The 19,578-nt window shown below is 48.9% G+C and overlaps 1 protein-coding gene across 1 annotated transcript in view; it reads left to right on the plus strand.

The window, feature by feature from the left end:
* The window catches only part of LOC138481112 (magnesium transporter NIPA2-like), a 304,692-nt gene that overhangs the window by 130,819 nt on the left and 154,295 nt on the right, over window positions 1–19,578 (plus strand). The window lies entirely within an intron of this gene.

Consider the following 19,578-nt stretch of genomic DNA (forward strand, 5'->3'; position numbering starts at 1 on the left):
TGACCCCTGCCCTGACTTTTGAAGGGCAAAGCAGTCTGTTTTTCTTTCCTGTTTTGCGCATTCTTATGTTGAAACCAACACGTCCCGAAGACTGTCCGTACTGAGAGAATCGGTTTCTCTTTTGGAATTCTTGTATTTCTTTTTTTACAATTGTACACATCACCTTATAGTACAGTTGGGGTACTTTGTATCTTCAAAACTTGTTACCAAATGGCTTTATGGCCTGGTGGACAGATATTTAGCCAAACCAATCAAGGTAGCATGGAGAGAGAGGCCAAGAGTGGAGTTAGGGATCCACAATGAGTTCACACAGTGAAACACCAATGATTACATGTAGACAATTTAGTTATAAAATTAGCACATTTATTGTATGCCTAGAAATCACATGAAAAATGACTAATGGCGGGTAATACTATCACACAATACTAAAACACTATAAAACGTATATAAAGTCACTATAGTTGGTGCAAAGTAAACCAATCCCACCCCCAATACCTGTAAAGGAAGGCAAGTGATTAGGTTAGCACCAACTGTCCATGGGAATTACAATCCTAACTTTAGAAGTCCAACGTTAAATTATATAGGGCCTTGTGCCTTAAAGTTCACAAAGTTTTCTAATAGTTAATGAGTTAGGAAAAAATTAGGAGAAGGTTCCTTGGGACGTGAAGATGGGTCCAAAAGTCAGATGAGCTAGTATTCTAGCGAATAAAACCATTCCCATCTTTTGGAGGGCTTTTAGCAACAAGTTGCACCAAAGCCAAACCAGTATAAACATTTAAAAAGTTATGCAAACTTTTCAAGATTGGAAATGGGGGGCAGGTAAGTATTGATACAACTTACCACCCGTACTCCGATTGATCTTCAGACTTGGCGGATGGTCAGAGGGTCGCCTGAGGTAAGTTTTCCCACCTTTGGTTCCGGTCGCTGGTGCCCATGAGCTGCGGGTGCAAGAACAGTTCCTGTCGTGGATGGAAGCTTGGTTCAACCTCTTCTTGATGAACAATGCAAGAACCACTGCTGCAGCACTTCTCGGGACACTCAAACAGGCACGGGAAAGCAAGTTACATGGACGGTGACCTTTGCTGTGCGACACCAGGCGTCACAGTTACAGTCTAAGAAAGTCTCCTTTCTCAGGACCCGTGGATGGAAGGGAGCTGAAATTATTCAAGAGGGCCTCTTGGTGGACAGGCTGATGACCCCATGAGTTCCGGGGTCAAAACTCAGAATGCTGGCGCTTCTATCGCGGTAGCCCAATCTGGAGCTGGTCAGTCGCCAAGGTGATCCAGGGACACTTCTGAGGGCTCCAACTTACTTGGGTACCAGAAGACGCCGGGACCAGTTGTTCCAACTGGTTCAGAGGGTTGAAGCACCAACGAGGGCCTTTGGAGATCAGTAGCCAGACAGGGCTCCACCGGGACTGCATCAAGATTCGGTTGCCAGGCCTCTTCAAGGATCATCCACAGGTCTTCCACGGTCTTCACAGCTACAACAGAATACTTGGCTCCTCTTCAGATCTGCTGGAACAGCTGCAGGGCACCTCTTCTTATCCCAAAGTCAGGTGAGTTGTAGAGGAGCAGACGTACGCATCCACAGGAGATCCTACCCCCCCCCCCCCCCCATCTCTCCTGTATTGGAGCCATGAGTCTGTGCCGTTTCTAACCTCAGCTACTGTATCAATAATACAGCGAGCATATGGAAGACAATATCCATTAAGACAACCATATTGAATGTACCCTTGAGTTGACGACAGCCTACAGAAGGACCTCCCTGAAGGAATATGACAGAGCTAAGAAAATGAACTGCTTTCCTCTCCACCTGCAGAATTTTGCTTATTAAGTTTCTTGGGCCCTGGTGCCGGTGATTTTTGTTCTCGTTCCCCCTGTTCTTTGTGTTGCTTTCCCCTCCTCCCAGCCCGCCCCCACCCCTGATTGGTGTATTGTTTTTGTGCCTGCCTAGGCCCGTGTTCCCGCACAGCCTCCATTCCATCTGGCTGCTGCAGGAGGTAGGTGCTTTCTGCCCTGCCCTGCTCTCCTCCCTGCTCCACCTGCAGATTTTTGCTTATTAAGTATCTTGGGCCCCGGTGCCAGTGATTGTTGTCCTCGTTCCCCCTGTTGCTTCTGTGTTGCTTCCCGCCACCCAGCCCACCCACCACCCTGATTGGATTTCCACCATTCATTATCATTGTCCCAGGGCAGCCTCTGCCATGCTGCCCCTGTGGCTAAGTGCCCTAAGGGAAAGGGCGGCTCCCCTTTGGTGGCTCCAGCTCATGTCTGCAGGTGTTCGCAGGGGAAGCCAGTGGCCAGCTGTCAACCAGCAGTGACTAAACAAGGTAGGAGCGGCCCTGGTTAGTTATTAGAGCCTGCACTCTACCCTCCCGACCCTGCCCCATAGCAGATTTTCAGACATGCATTGTGAAAGTATTTAAAATTGCATTGTGAAACCTAGGCCTTTAATCTCACTGTGAGAGTAGTACCATTCTGTGGTCGATTTCTTAGCTAAGCACTCAACTAGCAACTACCATTGTCTGAGTGCCTGTCGTCTTGTCCAATTGTCAACCTGTCTCGTCTGCTTGCACCCCGCCCTGTGTCCTTCCCTAGTATTCTCCCTACCCCTTCCTCTTCTCTCCTCTCCCTACCTACTCTATGGTGCTCTCTGTCTCTCCTATATTTTCTAACTGCTTTTCTATCGACTATCCTGCTCTCCTCACTAAATCTGGTCGAAAGAAGTTTAAAAAGGATATCCTGTTCTCCAAACCAGTCCTCCCTATCGCTGACAGCTATACTAGTGCCGCCTCTAGGCAAACCTTCACCGGCATCCTCTTTGTTGTTCCCTCGCCAGACCTATGGACTCTTCATATGGTCTCTGTACTTTCTCCTTTCTCTTCTTCTCCCATCAACGGTGATACCCGGTGGGAGGCCCTCCTGGCTTCCTTCCACTCCGCTAAGGTCTTCATTAATGTTTACTTGAATGGTACCATCTTGGTCCGAGGCCCTCAGGCCAATCTTCTCCTCTTTGATAGACACTTCCAGCGCCTCATCAATTTCCTTCCTTCTCCTGCTGTCACCATTCTTCCCTCCATGGCTTCCTCGCCTTCCCCTGCTGTCTCCTCCTTGGCTACCTTGCTCTCTCTTCCTTCCTCTTCTACACCTCCACAGGGCGTACCTCGGATTTGTACCCCTCCCTGGAGTCTTTCAAGGATGGCACCCTTCTCCATATTGCCACTCTTAACTCTCGCTCAGCTGTCAAACACTCTCTCTCTTCTCTCTCTCCCCTTATCCCCCCGCCCCCCAGCTATTACCTTACTGTGGCTACTGTCTATCGGCCTCCTGGTCAGATCTCCTCCGTCCTCATGGGTGGACCTTTCCTCTTCACTCCTGGTCTCGACCACATCCACCTGGATGCTTGCTGTCCTTCCTCTGGACTCTTTTGTGACCTCTGTGACACTCTCACTCTCTATTCTCCCCTCTGTCCCGACTCATTCTGCAGGGCACATTCTGGATGTTCTGATCTCCTCACACCTTCCTCTTTCTATCCCTCTCACCACCCCTCTCATTTTTGAGTGATCACTTTCACCTTTCCTCTCAGCTCACCCTCTATTCCCTTCGGCTAAGCCAAATCCTGCACTGCCACCCACCTTCTCGGTTATCCAACCCATGAAACGTGTATAAGGTGAGGCTTTGGCTGACTCGCACCCTGACACAGCCCTTTCCATGCTCCACTCTCCTATATCTGATACTCTCAATGTTCTTGAACCTGTCATTCGGATCCGCTTGAAGCCCAAAGCCAAGTGCAATTCCTGGTACGACTCCGTCTTCATCACCCTCAAACGCAAGTGCAGGGTGGTTGAGCGGAAATGGCGTGCTTTTGGTACATCCTCTGACAAACTGGTCTGCAGCCTGCTCCAAAGGCAATACCATCTCTCTGTCTGCACCAAGAAGAGAGCTCACATCCAAGCCTGCGTCTCTGCGGCATCTAAAAACTTGGCCGATCTATTTAAAATCTGCAAGGAACTGGACACTCTTGCTGCAGTCTCTACCTCTCCTGTCCCCTCCCAGGCCCTCTGCACAGCTCTGGCTTCTCATTTCATCTCTAAACCTCAGGGCATCCTGTCCTCTCTTCCTCTTCCTCTCCCCCTACCCCCTCTACTCCCTGCTCCTCCTCTGGCCTTTCTTCGGCCACCTCTCCTCCCTCCTTCTCTGCCTTTCCCTTATTCTCCCCAGACAAGGTTTCTAGGCAAGTCCGATCTATGAAAGTCTCATCAAAACAGGTTCATCCCTGTTCCTCCAAAACCATCAAGGACCACATTGAGTCCCTGGCTCCTGCTCTGGCTGACTTCTGTAACCACTCCTTTGCCACTGGAATCTTCCCATCCCCCCAACGCACTTCCTTGTGCACCCTCTTTTTAAGAAACCCTCTGCTGACCTGTCCTGCCCGTCTAACTATTGCCCAATCTCCATCACTCCCTTCCTGGGCAAACTCCTGGAAAAGCTGGCCATCTCCCAGCTTAATCTTCACACAGAATCTGTTGGTTGGCTTCATGACCATCATTCTGGCTTCAGAGCTGCCAGAAGCATGGCAACTGTTCTCCTGAACATCTTTGAAGACCTGCTCTGCAACCTTGACTCCAACACCCCTGTGTCCACATCTTACTTTATCTCTCTTCTGCCTTTTGACACGGTCAACCATAGCATCCTGATCAACCGTCTCTGTGATAACCTGGGTATCACCAGTCAGGCCCTGGCGTGGCTGACTTCTTTCCTCTCTGATCGACCCTCCCAGGTCCAACATGCGTCCTTCGTCTCCTCTATCTTTACCTGTGGTGTCCCCCAGGAGTCTCCCTGGCTGTTCAACCAATACCTGGCACTTCTTGCCCACTGCAATGCCGCTCTCTGCCCCAACTTTCAGTGCTATGCGGATAACACTCAGCTCATTTTCTGTCTCTCATCTCCGACTATCCAGGAGTGGTGTGCTGCCAATAATCTCTGCCTTAATGCCAGTAAGACTGAGATTCTCCTCATCGGCACACCCGCTCCCTCCTTTCCTGTCACTCTGGTTGGCCTCTCTTGGCCCTCTTCCTGCTCCCACCTGCAAGGCTAAAAACCTCTGGATCATCTTCGACTCCACACTTTCCTTCTCTCCTCACATCTCTGACGTCTCCAAGAATTCGCACCAGTTGCACCTCCTCAGAGGTATGCTTCCTTTTCTCTCCTTCCCCCAGAAGCTCACTGTCTCCAGAGCTCTGGTTCTCTCTAGACTGGTCTATTGCAACAGCCTCTTTCTAAATCTGTCTTCTTCTACTCCCCGCCCTCTGAAACTCATCCAGAACAGGACTGCAAGACTTTTCTTTGGCCTCACGCCCAGGGATCGGATTTCTCCAGGACTGTAATCTCTGCACTGGCTCCCAGTTCAAACCCCTATGCATTGTCCACAAGGACTTCTGGGGCCTCAAGTGGGAGGCTGTCTGGCCTAAAGTCAAGAAATGAGAAAAGGTCCGCTATCTACGCTAAAGAGAAGTGTGTTGCGGAGGATAAATCCTCTCACGTTAACGTGAAAGAAAGAACACAAAGGATGGCAAGTCTTAATTCATTTAAAACATTTAAAAGTCTGCAGAATGAGCAAAATTGTGGTATCTTGTCATGTGAATCAAGGATGGAAATAGGGCTTGAATTTGGAGTTCCAGATATGATAGTGAATGCCCTCACTCCCTTTGCATTCCCAGGACGAGAATACACTGCGTCCAATTACAAAGAAGATTTCATGGCAGAAGGCATGGGTGATGAGAGATGCTTGGTTAATTGGGTGGTAGCGCAGCCTCATGTCCTATCTTTTTGCACCTGGGTCTTGGCTTACATGCTGCAAATTGAACCGAATGTTCCAGACATGGCACACACAGGGCCTTAAGAAAACAATGAAACACTGTGTAACCAATTTTTCATAAATGACGCGTATGAAGAGGTAGGCATAAAATGTCCACCTGATATCGGACAGCCAATAACAAACCTATCCCTTATACGATTGTATATCTAGATGTGTCCCTTAACAAATTCCAACTGGGTTTTTCACTAATGACACGTAGTATGACGTCACTCTGACACACAAAAAGGTATATATTTGTATTTTTTGTGGAAAACGTTGAGAGAATGAGCATACGTCCGTTGATGTACATTGTACACTCCCTGTTTTAGATAATTGTTGTTAAAACAGCAACTTGCCATCTTCGTGAGTTTGTCTAGTTATTTGGACTCAGAATTACTCTGATGTAATTCCATCCAGCCATAAATGCACGTTCCATGGGCCATAAACTCATGTGGTAGAGTGCAAATTGTTTCAGATCTAAACTAGTTTGATGTCAGTGTTTTGGACGATTGGGCATCCTCTGCCATTACCTGGTAGATTGTGGAGTTTCTTCTGGAGAGCGATGGGAATAAACTTGCAAGAAGAATTGAGACAGTGAGCAGGTCCCTCTTTGAAGAAATCCCTGTTTGGTTTCCACAGACGCTCTGTAGACGGAAGGCGAAGTGGTCGGATTTGAGGAGGAGTCGATACTTAAGGCCTCAAGTCGATTAAACGGATGTATGTAGACTAAGGGAAATGGCAATTTAAAGGGGTGGGATTGTGATATTTTTGGATAACAGGAGGTTTTGTGTGGATAAAGGAACGCCTAGGTAATCCTACTTCAAGGGAGATAGAAGAGGAAGTCTCAGATTCCAGTCAGAATATTACGAAAGAGAATAAGCATGGTCTGGTCCATGTAAGGTGACGCCTTAAACTCTGTCTGGGGTAATATAATTAGAGTCAAGGAAAGAATACCTCTTACTATAAAAGATTATAGGGTTGAAGGGAAGGTGATCACAAAAGTTATTGATGTATTCGATGTATGATGTTTTAAGAAGTGATAAGCTGTGAAGGTTGGAAGTGATGTTGAGTGTAATAAACAATTGGTGCCAATCAAAAGACTGATAATGCCAGTCAGAAGACAGATAGGTTGTTGAGACAAAAGAGGATTGAGCAGCGATTGATGGTGCTTGCTCATATTTATTGTTTTTAAGATTAAAAATGTTGAGCAATAAGCTTTGAAATTAGAGATGTATTAAATGTAAATAAGGTAACGACCTGGTAAGTATTGACAGTTAATGGAGGACACTCCTCTTATGCACCTTTTGTAACTGATAAAATGTTCATGCCATGGCCACAAGGGGGATCATTGTCAAAGGAAGTATTACAACACATGACCACATATGTGCACACTGCGTACACAGGAAAGAAATTAGAGAAAAGACTGGAAGTTTGAGTACTTTAGAAAATGTATCAAGAGGAGAAAGAGGACCAACCACAGGAGGAGTGCTTAATCAGCATAAAGGGGAGGGCATTGAGCCCTCAGCCCCTCTTACTCTGCCTGAAAACAAGATTGTAGATGTATAAGAGACAGGATTTTATCCTTTAAAAGAATTGAAAGCAGCAGCGGGGTATAGTAACCCGACCTATGCACCCCCCACTTATAGTAGCGATGAAAGCCTAGAAGAGGGCAAAAAGAAGGAAGACTCATGTAGGATTATGTGAGATAAAGAAGAACGAGGTGAGAGATTGAATATAGCAACAGATATAGACAGAAAAATGATTGGAAGGAGAGCAGGATAGGGCCGATGAGGTAACGCTAGTACAGAACGAATGGATGAGAGGACAGATATTTCTCAAGTTAGATGGGGGGGGGGGGGGACTATTGAGGAAGTTAGGCAGAAGTACGACAATGACGAGCAAGAAAAGGATAGGGAACGAAAAAAGCGGCTGTGGCAGGACGAGCAAAGAACGAAAAGAAGGGAATGACGGGAACAGATAGAGAAGAACAAGAAGACGAAAAGCGGGTGAGGAACAAAGGAAGAAATAAATAGAAAAAAGGGGTAGGAAAGAAAGGAAGAAGAGGCACAGAGTGAAGGAAAAAGATTACAGAGAAGAAGAACGAAGACAAGAAGTAAGAAGGGAAGAACGAAGACAAGAAGAAGAGAGGGCAAGAAAGGATGCGACAAAGTGAATGGAAATGGAATAAGAAATAGAATAGAAGGCAGCAAGATCTTGATGGCAGTCTCGTTCTTTAAGAACGAATAATACCGGGGTGTGGCCTGGAGCGCTGGCAATGTGGACACTCTCCTAGAGGCCTCCGTGATGGGCCCGCTGCACAGCGGATTTGGTCAAGTTCCAGCTGTTAAATTCACTGCAGAACCCTAACTGGGACATCGGAAGCCCTGCGGCACTTGCTGAAACAAAAAATGGGACTGGCAGCCCCAGGGAAGCCATGAAACGAGCCTTCGAACTTTGCGGCCCCTCCGCCGCCTTCCTCCAAAATGGCGGGCGGAGTTGACAGAGCCCACAGCGGCGCAGGACAAAGTCCAGGTGGCTAGCCTCTTGGGCCCTGATGATCCGTGCTATGCTGTCCCCCCCTCTTAATCAATCCCCTGGAAGGACTGCCGCCCCAGCCTTGGAACCCCTCCCACCTCCGCTGGACACATCTGCAGCTCTAAGCCCTCCTGCCCCAGGCGCAGCGTTCTCAAGGCGGAGGGCTCCAGCTCAAGCTACAGCACCGCAGCATGGAGAGAGGTCCTCCCGGCGGCATCTGGCATCCTGATCGCGAGATCCAGCGGTGGAGGAGCTGGGGTGCCAGGGCAGCGGGATGAAGTTCCTCAACTCCTCCCTGCTCCGAGCGCCGGTGGACTGCTCTGCCAGCGGCAAGGGAGTGGCAACATTCTACGCTCCTCATGGAACAATTTCCCTGCAACAAGCCCGTTCCTCGCAGCTGCTCTCCATTCCCCCCATTCGAGAGGAGGGGAATTGACCTGGGACCCGGCCTCAGCCTTCACCACGCAGTGTGACCGCAGGTGTAGGCATGCCCGGCCCAGGCACCTGCCTTGTGGCAGCACCCCTGGGGCTCCGGTATGGACCCGATCCACAATGCTACGTCCTGGGGGGTTGCCCCGCCAGCAACGTCCCAGATCCAGCTTTCTGGCTGCGGCGGGCGACCTGCTGGCTGTGAGGAACTGCAACGTTCTACCCTCTTCATGGAGCAGCGTGCCTTCTCTGCTCCTCATACTCGTGGCAAAACCTTACCCCAGCCCGGATCTTAACACCCAAGCCACCATAAGGCGTATATATTACAATGGACCATCACTGCCACCAGAGACTTATCGCCTGAAACAAATTGGGTCCACGACTTCCACGCCGAAAAGGCTCCATTGAACAGGTGCGCTCCTGTGGCTGCTTTGCTCCCCCTCCTTCCTCCACTTACGTCCTGGGGCGCCCTGGCCCACACTTCCACCTCCTCTTCCTCAATCTGAACCAGGGAGCCAGGGAAGACCTCTCAATCCCACACTTTACTTGAGGAACCAAAGACCCCCTCTTCTCCTCCTCTCCCCGCTCTTGGTGGCCTCAACCTGTGGAAACACCTACCCCAAAAAGGTACTATCCGAGGCCCCTGGATCTTCACTCTAACAACTTACAACGCTCTGACCTCAGACAATAGCCTCCCCTACTCTACGTCCCCGGGAGACTTCTGCTTCACTCACACTACACCTTGACTGGCGCAATGGATAAGCTATTAAAAGCTGGTAAGAACTCCGATATAGCCACTATGTTCATCTCGACTGACAAGGGGAAGAAACACGCCCCCACCCAAGCTTACCCCACAGAAATCCCAAGAGGATAGAGAAGCCCTTGCTACCAAAGGGGACATACAGGCTTTTATGGCTGATATTAAGTCTGAATTTAGATCCTGCATGACGGAGCTTACCACAAAGCTGGAGCTCACCGACCAAAGGGTGACCGAAGTGGAACAAAGGCTGGGGGAGATAGACGACCGCTCCCAGGACCATGCAACCACACTTGGGGAAATCCAACACTCGATCAGAACCTTGCAAGATAAATGTTAAATCCTCAAATTCAAACAAGAAGATCTTGAAAATAGGGCCCGACGCAACAACCTCCGAATTCGAGGGATACCGACCTCTGTCCTGGACAAAAACCTGGCAGAATATGTGGGGGACTTCTTCCAATCCCTCTTCCTGCAGCTGGCCAAACCTCAACTCCTTCTGGATCGCACTCACAGGCTGCGCCCGCGTCAGGGAGTGGACTCAGATTCCCCCCCTGATGTTAATACTAGAGTGCACTTCTTTACCACAAAGGAGGCTATCTCAGCAATCAGACGTTCTCAAGATGAACTTTCCTTCCAGGGTTCACCCCTCCAGATCTACCAAGACCTCTCTCTACTCACACTCCAGAAAAGGAAATCCCTCCAGCCTCTGACACTCTTTCTTCAGGATCATCAGATCTGATACAGATGGCTATTCCCCGACAGCCCTACAGTTTTCCTTCAAGTGCACCTTAAGTAGAATCGGCCACATTGAGGATGGCAATAAAATCATGCACTCATCCCCGCCCGAAGAGGCTGCATCGCCGAGATCGGAGGGCACTACTGACACAGGAGCTGTCTCCCTGCCGAAACCTAGGCGGTCCTCCTGGTCGAAGGTGCCACGGAGCAACAGGAGAAGATAAACCGGTGCAGGACCTTAACCACTGGACCGCTGCCTTGCTTCTTCGCTGATTTCCCATCTCTGTCCCAAAAGAACTTCACCGACCTTGAACTAGCGCAAGAACAGCTACAACCAATGCAGCGGGCCCCGCTCACGGCCCATGCCCATTTCCAAGGCACTTTCCACCTATGAGTCCTTGGAATGCCACCTTACTCTTATTCGATTCGCCCAGTTGGCCAGGGGGGATGCCGAACCTACAATGTCAGCCCCCCGTTGGGGGCCTGTGTTAAAACCCCAAGAGCAGGTTGACGCATTCCTAGCATTTCTTCGTGATGACGGCTAACTCACATCCTTCCTACCTCTCCCCCCCTCAGACGCGGCGGCAGGGATGGACCTAGCCCAGGAGCATCGAATCCTGAAATTTCTCTCCCTCACTGTGAATGGACTGAACTCCCCCGCCAAACCTAAATCTATTCTACAAAAGCTTCAGGACGAAGATGTGGCTGTGGCTCTGCTCCAGGAGACTCGCCTAATACCAGTGGACTTTGGGCATCCCCGCTCCCGATATTATCCGCTCCAACTCTTTGCCTCAGGTGGCTCTAAAAAGGGAGGCACTGCAATCCTCTTCAGGAAGGGTCTGAACACCCAGGTTCTGGAAACAAAAACATGCCCAGAAGGCTGTTTTGTGCAGCCAAATGTCTGTTGCTGGGAGACTTATATACATTTGTTTCAGCTTATGCACCCAATTCCGGGCAATCCGCCTTCTACGACTCGCTGGTCTCCTCCCGCTCTCTCTCTTCACAGAAGGCCAAATCATAATTGGGGGAGACTTCAATGGAGTACCAGACCCTACAAAAGATAGATTCCACCCACCCACCCCTGGAGACTTCACTCATGCACTTAGTCTTTTGCACCTATTCAGATCTCTAGAGGTGGTAGACTCATGGAGGGTGATCCACCTCTCTTAAAGAGATTACTCTTTCTATTCCTACGTTCACAGAACTTTCTCAAGGATTGACCTCCTCCTGACATCCCCCAGATACTTGCCTATGCCAACGATGTATCTATTGGTCCACGGATCCTATCCGATCACACCCCAGTAATCCTGGAGATTCGTGCACATGAACATACGCCTAACACTCCGTGTAGATGGACTCTTTACGATCCAATCCTTAACGAAATGCCTCTAAGGGACACGATTGCAACAGCAATTAAACACTTCCTCCGAGAAAACCCTGTCAAGGATACCTCCCTCGCAAACACTTGGGATGCCCTGAAAGCGGTGATCAGGGGAGAACTGATCGCACAGGGAGTGACATTTCACTGGAATTGGCGACAGGCTCGCTTGATCCTCGAGGAGGAACTCAAAGCAGCAGAGGAAATTAACAAGAAAAAAGGCTGTTCCCCTAAGACCCAGCGAAGCATCCGCACCGCCTGAAAGAAGCTAGAGGCCCACTATGCTGAACATACTGCTCAGCTTTTGGCTAAAGCCAAACAATTCTATTATGTGAAGAACAATAAGGCGAACAAGCTGCTCGTAGCTAAACTGGCTAAAGCAAAGCGGAGCAACACCATTATCCAGCTGCGAGACCCACTTGGAGTGATAAAATATGCGGAGCCAAAAAAAGCAACAGCTCGCGGCGGACCACCTGGCCCAGGTAATGACTGTGCCACCGCGGGATCTGAATAGACAGAAAGAATACCTACAGGAAGAGGCCCTCCCCCGACTGCAAGACCCGACTAGGGAGAGCCTGGACGCTTCGATCACAGGTGAGGAGATCGAGGAGGCCATTGGGTCCCTTAGATCCCGGGTCCTGACAGATTTTAAACCCCAACTGGTCCCCCGCCCCCCCTTGGTGGTGCTCTTCAACTCTTTTAGGGAAACAGGTATAGTGACCCCCTCGATGCAAGAATCAACCACAATCCTTTTGCCCAAACCAGGGAAGAGACCCAACGTCCTAGCACGCATATTACCTGACATAATCCACCCCGATCAGGCAGGCTTTATGATGAACAGATCGGCATTAGATAACATCCGCAGAGCCCTGGACCTGGTAGACCTTGCCTCCCGAAGCTCCCAGGGTCTGGTGTTGATGGCTCTAGATGCCACTAAGGCGTTTGATAGGGTGGACTGGTCTTTCATGAGCCTTACCCTTGAGGTCTTTGAGTTTGGTCCGGTGTTCCAGTCGATGGTCCTGGCCAACTATAAATCACCAAAGACTTTCCTTAGGATTAATGGCTCACTCTCTGCTTCAATCCCCCTTACCTGTGGAACCAGACAGGGCTGCCCGCTATCCCCACTGCTATTCCCACGTATCATTGAACCCTTTGCCCAGAAGATCAGACGGAATAACCACATTAAGGGCCTTCGGGTCGGTCCGTCTCAGCACGTCTCATCCCTATATGCAGATGATGTTTTGCTCACGATCTCGGAGGCCCGCTCCTCACTAAGGCATTCCCTGTCTGAAATAACTAGGTTATGGGGCGGTCACCGGCTTCTCCATCAACTTCAACAAATCTGTAGCCTTAGGTGTAGGCCTCTCCCCGGATGAACGGGAAGCATTGGTCCTGATGTGGCCCATTTCATGGAAAGTGAGGGCTATTCCCTACTTGGTGGTCCAAGTGCCAGCGAATCCGAAGGATACATATCCCGCTAACTTTCCCCAGCTCTTCAAAGATTTGGAAGGTGATCTGAAACACTGGGCGACTCAGGAAATCTCACTGATGGGACGCATAACGGCCTGTAAAATGAACTTGCGCCCAAGATTCATATACACCTGCTCCGCCCTCCTTGTCGCAATCCTGGCCCGCCCTCCGCGACTTGCAGAGGAACATGCTCTGATTTATCTGGAGGGGAAAGAAAGCCAGAATCCCCCAGAAAACAATGCTAGGCAACGCAAGTTTGGGTGGACTGGGAGTCCCCAACCTGCAATCCTACCAGGTGGCAGCACAACTTGCGCACATTCGCGCATGGCAAATAACCACCGACCGCCCTAGATGGGTGGAACTAGAACAATCACGGCTTCCCCTACTCTTGCGGTTTCTTCCACACATTTCGCCCCCTCTCGGAGAACGATGGGAAGGACTTTTGCTAGCGACTAAGCACACTCTCAACTCCTGGGATTGGGCGCTGAAACATAAGGGACTCCTGAGGGGACTGAGCCCCCTATCTCCAGTCTTTCACAATCCAACCTTCTCACCCAGGGCCAACCCCCGGAACTTCGAGAACTGGATAGTAGGGTGCCTTGAAACCTTGGATCAGCTTTGTGGGAGGCCTACCTCGCACCTTTGAACAATGTAAGGAGCTTTTTCGACTCCAAGAAAGAGACAGATTCAATTACATTCAGCTACGTCACTGGTGCTCCCACCCCAAACTCTTCAGGTAGCCACGCGCCCCTTTACCCCCCCTCGAACTAACTCTCAAGGACCTCCCAGCCCGAGGTAGGATCTCCACCTTATACAGTCGATTTTTGGGGGACTTTCTTGCTTCAAAAACCTTGTGTATGGCCCAGTGGGAGGCTGATCTGGGACATCCGGTTGAGAACCAGGTCTGGGTGGATATCTGGACCCGAACGCACACATCATCCTCCTGTGTCACCAATAGAGAATGTGCTTACAAAATTCTATTACGTTGGTACTATTCCCCCCTCAGGCTTCATCATATGAACCTGTCTCTCGACCATGCCTGCTGGAGAGGGTGTGGCCGGCCGGGTTCCTTTTTCCACATGTGGTGGGCATGCCCAAAGTTCCAACAGTTCTGGAAACTATCTTTAGCTACCATTGAGCAGATCACCCAGACGGCACTCCCTGAGCCTGTCCTCCTGGGGGTCCCGGTCCCCGGGATCTATCCGCGCTCTGAAAATAAAGCCAAACTGCTGACTCAATGCCTTCTGGCTGGGAAAATAGTGATAGCCCGCTCTTAGAAAGCCCCGGACGGCCCCTTCTTGTCCCAATGGTGGGGGAAAATATGGGACATCCTGATCGCAGAGAAGGTAACAGCGGCAAGGGCCGGCCTCTTTCATCGCTTCCGTAACATTTGGGCCCCATTGTTGGACTATGACCGGAAATTTCCAGCTTTGACCTATAAACCTAGCAATGTCCGGTGGGCCTTTGGGGACCGGGACTCTCCCAGAGAGGGAGGTATAGCCGAATCAGACACAGAGAACACAAACCAATGGGAAACGACCCCTGACCAATGGCCATGGAGTGAGGCGGGTTGGGGATTGAACGGGATTATTGGATGATGATCTTCATTTCTTGATTTATGGTGTACCGTTGTCACCCTGCCTTGGTTTAAAATGAACATATTTGAAAAAAAAAGAACGAATAATACCAAGCGACGAAATACAGGGGCAATAGGAAACAGTATGCAAAGTTTTCCCAATGAGAAAAATTACTCAAATACCTAAAGTAGCACAGGAAGATGAATGATATGATATAGAAAGTATTGGAGAGAGGATCGATAAGATATATCGGCAAATAAGGCAGAACAGTGAGTATGGACTCAGGGGAGCGGCAGACGATCCCCGATACCTAAACCACGGGATGAAGAGGAAAACATGTTCAGTGACGAGCTCAGAGCACTGTCTTTGAGCAGATTAAATTTAGATAGAGAAGAGGAGGAGGATAGTCGCACCAGTTGGGGTAGAGCAATGTCGGATGAAGAAAGGGAGTCAGGTCGTGAGATAGAAGGAAAAGGTACGTGCGCCCTCTTAGGTAGTCAAAACTTGGATAAAGAAGCAAGATGGTCAGATTTGGAACACCCTAAGGAAAGCACACCAGATCCTACATGATATCCCGAACGTCCCCAAAGACAATCATGTAGTGAGGGAGGAGAATCTCCACCTTTATGTGGGTAGATTAGGGTCATTACCAGCACGAAGACAAATAGGGACGGTTACCCCTGCATACAGGATAAATGAATAATGGGTCCAATTATGGAATCGGGTTCTCACAGTTCGCTTTTCTAGAGAAGGGGGGAGGAAAACTGCAATATATTCCTTGGCCTCAGATGGATAAGGATAACTTAAAATGCAAGTTACCTAATTTGACTTCAGGGGCTGCGAAGTGGATATACGAATGAGGGAAAATGACAGGGGGAAATACATTGGCCATAGGGGACATAAAAGGTCTTTTGGCAGCCATTCTTGTAGAGCGAGCTGAGGGCATTTGGAGATGAGCTGGATATGCGGGTGTGATGGCACAAAACACAGCACATGATAAAGCGCCATTTAATAATTGTAGGGCAGATGTTTGGAGGGCTCTCAGGGTACAGTATCCTGATACATCAGATATGGATGCAATTTTGACACGTAAAATGAAGGAAGATGAAGACCCTATTGCTTATATTCAGGCGAAATGGCAGCTTGAGACGCGTGAGCCTTGGGGGGGGAAAAACAGTGGCCCTGTTCCGTCATATTTTGTATCGGGGATTGCCAGAACAAGTACAGAGACAAATGAAAAATAATGTAGGAATGGAAGCGAAGCCATGGGCAAAGATACAGTTGACTATTGTGCATCACTGCCGATTATTACAAGAGAAAAATAGAAAGAAAGGTGAGAACAAAAAGAAAGATTGAGGAAGCCAAGTTAGTTAGAAGAAATTGTCAAAATGTGCTACAGTAGGGCAGTATTGACAAGTGGAGAAGGAGGAGGAATGCAAGAAATGACGGGTGCATCACAGGTGAATAATGTACACCCAGTGGATCAAAGTGGGTATGGGTTAGTACACAAACCCGAGAGGGTTTCGGCCAGGATCACACATCTCATCAGGCACAGGTGCCACAAGCGCAGCTGGTGCAGCAGGGGTCAGGTGCAAATGTACCCATAGTAAGGGCATTCGCAACAAGCACCTATGCAGACACAACAGAATGCAAACACAGGGGAAATACGAACACCTAGGATAAGGGGTGTCACTGTGGTAGGAAGGAACCCTTTCACGGGGACAGGGATGCCTTTGTACCCTCAAAAGGACAGCTCACAGAGTGACTTCATGTGTTCAGTACTATTAGTAACACCAGACCCCCAAGAGGAACCAAGGGCCGATGTGATAATAGGAGGCACATCTTTTTACTTTCTTGTAGGCACTGGGGTGACTCACTCTTGTATAAGGGAGGGAAAATATCAAATGTATTACCATGAATGCTCAAGAGTTCTCTGGAGCTACGAATGTAGTTACTTTTACTAATAAATTACCTGTTTCTATAGGGGAATGTGACATGTCTGTCCCCTTGTTATAGTCACGACAAACGCCTGTTAACATTCTGGGAAGAGATTTTATGACAAAACTTAACATGAGGATTTCATTCACTGATCAAAGAATAGTGTGCTCCACTCCAGGAATACACTATTCAATTGTAGCAGAGCATTTACAGATCAAATGGCTCGACGAGGAGTTCTGGTAGATCCGGAAGTCTTCATGTTTGTGGGTGAGCAATTTATTAACATGGCTACCTGGATTAGTAGGGGAAATTGTCAGGATACGTGATGCATCTTTATTTAGACCACAAGTACCTATGGATGAGGAAGAAGGGCCGACTATTCCTACAGAACTGGAAGCAACTATAGTACATGGGGAAATAGGAATGTTTGGAGGAGTAGATGGCAAAGGCAGAGCATGGAGAACAGTGATGGCTCTTGAAGAGGGATACAGATTAACTGACATAACAGATGAAGATATGCCAAATAACCAAACTAGTGGGGAGAGGCATTCAGGATCCGCAGTTGTAAGGCACAGATTAAATGGTGAATTTGAGATGGTGGCGAGTTCAAGACTACCATCCCATTTTTCGGCACAGGTGGCAGAATTGGTAGCGCTTATTGTTGCGCTTGAGAAACGCAAGGATCAGGAAGTGACGGTGTACAGTGACTTTGCCTATGGGACATCAACTGTGCATGCAGGGCTGTCACGTTGGAAAAGGAGGGATTATCTCTGCGCAGATGGCACTCCAGTGCAACATGTGTCTTTATTGGACAGGCTCATTAAGGCAATACAAATCCCAGTAGCCATAGCGGTCGTAAAATGTGCAGAGCATAGTAAACAAACAGACTTTATCTCTCGTGGAAATGAAGCCGCTGATGTAGAAGCCAAAAGAGTTGCATATTCCTCAGAAATGTTGCGTTTCGACACTGAATCTGTGCATGCTGGTGCGAGAGGGGTTTAATATGCTGTCAATTATACAACTAATAGAGATACAGGGTAGAGTGCCCACAAGAAGAGCGGGAGCTATGGAGATATAGGGGGGTGTTAATTATCCGCCATGGAAGCACTATTGAGACAGAAAGCACTGGAGAGCCAGCAGTGTTACTAAAAGTGGCACTTGAGCAGCTGCATTACCCTGCGCATATAACCAGAGAAAGTCTTGCTGCCACCATCGCAGAGGACTGGTTTGTTCCCAATTTATTGGACCATTGTAACGCTCACCTGATTCCCGTAGAGGCGCCGGTCTTGACTGGGCGTATACCGTATCTTCAAAGGTGATGTGTAACACACGGCTGGCTCTTTGGGCTGGACCTCTGTGCACTGTATGTCTGACTCGAAGGGTAAGATGTCTGCAGATAGAAAATATGGGATTAATGAACTGGGTTATTGAATGTGTCTCTCTTCTTCCCTTTCTCTTCTCCTGTAGAACCCCAAAGGTTAACGCTCTCACCTTAGGTAAGTGAACGCCGTGCTCTCCATCTGCCTCGGGGCAGGGTGCTGTAACCAGTTTCTTCACTGGATAAGGGGAGCAGGCCTCTTGACTTCAGAGGACTGCTGTCCGTCGTTTACTGCACGAACGGTAATTTCGAGTAATTCTAATGTCTTTAAAAGTCTTTAGTAATGATGTCTCTTGTTTTTGCAGGGTTCCGGCGATGGCGGATGACGGGCTGAAGTGAGTTGAAGATGGAGCCCGTGTGATGAATGGAAGCGCCTGGAAGCACGTAAGTAAGCGCTTGTTGCCTGCTTCACGATGCGCTCTAACTGTCTTTTTATTTTGCAGGTACAAGTTCGGAGCGGCTGCAGGGTGCCGGAATACCCACTGGGTTAGATGTGGAAAGGAGTAATGGCACGTGAGTATTAAAGTTCTCCAATGTCTTTAAACGCACCTTGTTTTGTCTTTCAGATGCGGGATGCAGCGCCGAAGGCCTCCGGAGCGTGCGAAGAGCTGGTAAGCTTTTGTCTTTCAGATGCCGGAATGCAGTGCGAAGACCTCCGGAGCGCACGAAGAGTAGGTAAGCCTTTGTCTTTCAGATGCCGGAATGCAGCGCGAGGCGTTGGTGACAGCCGATGGACCAGGTAAGTGAAGCGCTGTCACTGAAGACTGTAATGCTAACCTGTTCTTTCTTGTCTTTATAGGTGTTGCTGAAGACTGGATTCAGGATGGTAAGCCTTTTTCCTTAGGCCCAGGATCAGATGCAGAAGACACGATGAGCGTTCTGCTGCAGAGGATGCAGAATAATGCAAAGCAAGATTCATCCATCGGGTGTGGTTTAAATAGCCTCCTGTAGTGCTTAGGTGTCTCCTTCCACAGCCACGCCTAGGTAAGAAAAGAGTTCCTGCTTTCCAGAAGAGTTCCAGTGTTCTGAACCTAGGGAGTGGCTCCTGCCCCACCCAACAGGAAAAGTAGTACCAAACAGAAGAGAATCATAGGCTCAACTGGCAGGCAAGTAAGCAGCATGGTCTGCTGCAGGTAAGTCCACCCAAGCATTATGAGCCCGGCGCTTCCAGCGCTGGGACTGGGCATATTTATGAGCCTGGTGCCACTGGCGCCAGGACTGGGTCCAAAAGGTCCCAATTGGGACTGGTTGGCACTCGGAACCTGGGTTATGTATCTGCTTCCAAGGGAGTTGGGAAAACCCTGACCTTTTGGAAGCAGAGATCATGACAACCATGTTGTACAGTGCATTGTGAATTGCATTGTGTGTCAGAAGTTTGTATTTGTATTTATTAAATATATAGAGCGCTTTACTCCAAAGCGCTTTAAATTACAACAGATGGATACATAGAATAATTGGAAGCTTAAATGCAAAACATGAGACAAACCATTAAAAACAATATACAGAACAATTTACTTAGGAC

Source organism: Ambystoma mexicanum, chromosome 5p (assembly GCF_040938575.1).
Source record: "Ambystoma mexicanum isolate Mex_15411 chromosome 5p, UKY_AmexF1_1, whole genome shotgun sequence".
NCBI classification, from domain to species: domain Eukaryota; kingdom Metazoa; phylum Chordata; class Amphibia; order Caudata; family Ambystomatidae; genus Ambystoma; species Ambystoma mexicanum.